Below are 3468 nucleotides of genomic sequence, written 5' to 3' on the forward strand. Positions count from 1 at the left end.
AGAAATCTCTCTCAACGTAAATCCCCTTTTATAAATATCTAAGTGGGAGGTGAGATCATGTCACCGTTATCAATACAAAGTCAACACAATAACTGAGGTTACAATAAGAATAGGGCGATAACTCCATATTTACTTTCATGTTTCATGTTTTAGTTACATTTAATATAATTCACTATTCTTTTTTATTCACTTTCCCTTTAATATGCTTAATGAATTTGGGAATTGAATATGTTCTTGTATATACCTTCACAGGTATTTAGCAAGTAGCTAATGGGACATAACAGAGAAACTTACCGTTAAGTGGGCTCATAGCGGGAAGTCCCATATTGATATAAAAGGTGCTACTCACTTGGAACATGTATGAGAAATTTTCCACCACGTACTTGGACCGACATCCAATCATTTGCTCTCTTTTAGAGTGACCATTCTCATGCAAGCTCTCAACTACTGGAAATTGCCTATTCACGGGACCATCGATTCATTTTGCAATGACCATCCAACTTGAGATCTCACTCTTCCCAAGATAACTTCTACCTTAACTCTCTCTTCTAAGGCGATCCAATATCTCTCACAAAGGTTAGTGGAAACACCAATAAGCCCGTTGGTTGCAGGTCTCCTCATCTCATTAGTCATCCCCAAACTAGCCCAAGCTTACTTGCCTACTTGGCACTTCTGAGCTCCCCCAAAGATAACACATTGGAGCTTTTCCGATTTCTCCATACTTTACCCAATCACAAGATCAAACATGTCTTGGATAGTCTATTTAATATTGTATAGGTGTCCTATGCAGTTTTGTATTTTTTCTCTTTAAGTGTCTCCTTTTCTCTAATCTTAAGAATTCTATAAATAAGAGGTGTTGAAGAAATAATCAAAACTTTTAATTTATTTTAAAGGATAGTGCCTATTCTCTTTCTCTTTTGCTCTATTCTCACTCTTCACTCTCTACTCTCACATAGATTACAACTTGTTGTGAATCTGATTTTAGAGAATATAATTTTGATGATAGTAAATATTTCTATTTTTCTACGAGTGCCTAGCCTACTAACATTTCAGGTCCAAAAGATCAAATTACAAATTGAACCAGCTCAATATTGGGTAGATTAGGACTGAGTCAACTTGTAATGTATGCCAAGTGTCTTTTATCTTTTCTTGAGTCCATTATAATAATGTTGGTCTTGATGCTAAGTAACCTTACACACACACTTGGGAAAAAATTTTGTTTATTTTGTTAGTATTTTCTATTTTGATCACATCATCCGGGATGATCCAAATATCATCCTGGATGATTAGTTAAAAATAAAAACCCTAATTAGGGCATTCTGGTTAAGGCAACCGTAATTAAGCAAATCATCCTAGATGATATTAGCATCATCTAGGATTATAGGCTCAAATTAGAAAGAATCAACCACCACAACCTATTTAGGTATATGTTATTTTTGGACATCATCCTGGACGATGTACTACAAATATGCCTAAATTATTTTGGTAATTAAGGAAAGCAATTAAGGTTTGATTGCTCGATCATATCGTCCTAGACGATCGCAAGATCATCCGGGATGATTAGTTAACAAACCTTAGTTCTTCTTGGATGATTCATAATCGGGCTGGCTCTATCTAGGGCGATGTTCTGAGTGATATGTGATGTTTCGTACTAATCATATTAGATGATCGTGAGATTGGTCTAGACGATTTAGTTAATTTTATATTGTCTAGACATCCATCCAGGGTGATGTTTTGGACGATATATGATGTTTTGTACTAATCAACCCAGACAATCGTGAGATCATCTTAGATGATCAAGTAAATTTTTCATCATTCAAACATCTATCCAAGGCGTTGGTATGGACGATATTCATCGACTTTAACTAATCGTACAAGACGATAGTATATCGTCCTAGACAATCTAAACAAAAGAACCTTCTAATCATCCAGACTTTCTCAAATCGTCAATTGAACTGAATTTGTACTGATCATATAGGATGATCATCCTGGACAATAATGTCGATTTGTCGCAATTAAGAGCAAATATGAAGCCCTTCTATATAAGACCTCTTATTTACCCAAGATTATATCATTTGTTGTTGTCTTGACCTGAGGGAGCCTCGAGGAGAGGGAGAGTAAGGGAGAGAGAGAGGATATTGTGAAGGGGAGTTTGTGAGGGGTTTTAAAAGGGTTACTCCAAGCAAGGATCTGAGTCATCTTCTTTGGTCGTTGTCCCTTGTTCCTTGGTGGTTCTAGAGAGGTCTAATACATCAATTGATTGAGGTTCTCTGCCTGCTTCAGGAGGAAGCAAAAGGAGTTGGGGTTCTTTGTCTGCTTCAGGAGGAAGCAAAAGGAGTTGAGTTCTCTGCCTGCTTTAGGAGGAAGCAAAAGGAGTTAGGGTTCTCTACCTGCTTCAGGAGGAAGTAAAAGGAGCTGGGTTCTTTGCCTCACCGGGGTCGGTGGAAAAGAGTTTTTATACGGGCTTCTTTGCCTTGCTATGGGGGAAAAATGAGAGACACTGAGTTTAGTGCAATACCCGGAAGAGAGGCTCTAAGGAGTGGACGTAGGTCAAGTTGACCGAACCACTATAAAACCTGGTGTGTTCTTTCTTATTATTCTTTCACATTTAATTTTTGCACTGCGTTTCTCTAATGGTGATTCTTGGTTCGGTTGTGTTTATGTTTTTGGTTGGAGAAAATTTTTTAATACTAATTCACCTCTCTTTTTAGTTAGCCTCGGGACTAGTCCATAAGGTCTTAACATCTCTGATGAACTTTTGAGTGATATCAGATCACTTTCAAGTGGTATCAGAGCAGGATTTATAAAATTAAGTTTTTAAAATTTTTTGAATTTTGATCCTTGGCTAACTTTAGAAATCGTAATACTGCAGAAGGGAATTCTATTACTCAAACACTTTTGTTTAACAATATTCTTTTTGATTTTTGAAGAACTCGTATGTCAATATTTTTACAATTAATTGACTATCGTATGTGAATGCTTGTTAAAGAAGGATATTCACCTCCATCTTATAAAACTAATGGCATTAAAACTGAACTCCCTTTTACTAAATAAACTTTTGATGATAGGGAATTAGTGCAACTAAATGCAAAATACTTGAATTATTTTTCTATGCTTTGAAATAAAAAGATTTCACGTATTTAAACTTATTTTACTACTACAAAAATTTGGGATATGTTGTGTATTACTTATGAAGAAACAAATGAAGTTCAGCAATTTAGGTTGAATATTTTATTGCATGACTATAAACTTATTCATATAAAACATACTGAGTAAATTTCTAACATGTATACTATGTTTATTTAAATTGTCACCTCATTATATATCTTAGGAAGAGAGCTAACTAACTATGAAAGAGTCAATAAAATTTTGAGATGCTTGCCTTCTTCTTTTGATGCTAAAATTACTACAATTACTGAATCTAAAGATTTGAATATTTATTATGTTTATAACTTACTTGGGTCACTC

The sequence above is a fragment of the Dendrobium catenatum genome, unplaced genomic scaffold (genome assembly GCF_001605985.2).
Source record: "Dendrobium catenatum unplaced genomic scaffold, ASM160598v2 fragScaff_scaffold_1136, whole genome shotgun sequence".
NCBI lineage: Eukaryota > Viridiplantae > Streptophyta > Magnoliopsida > Asparagales > Orchidaceae > Dendrobium > Dendrobium catenatum.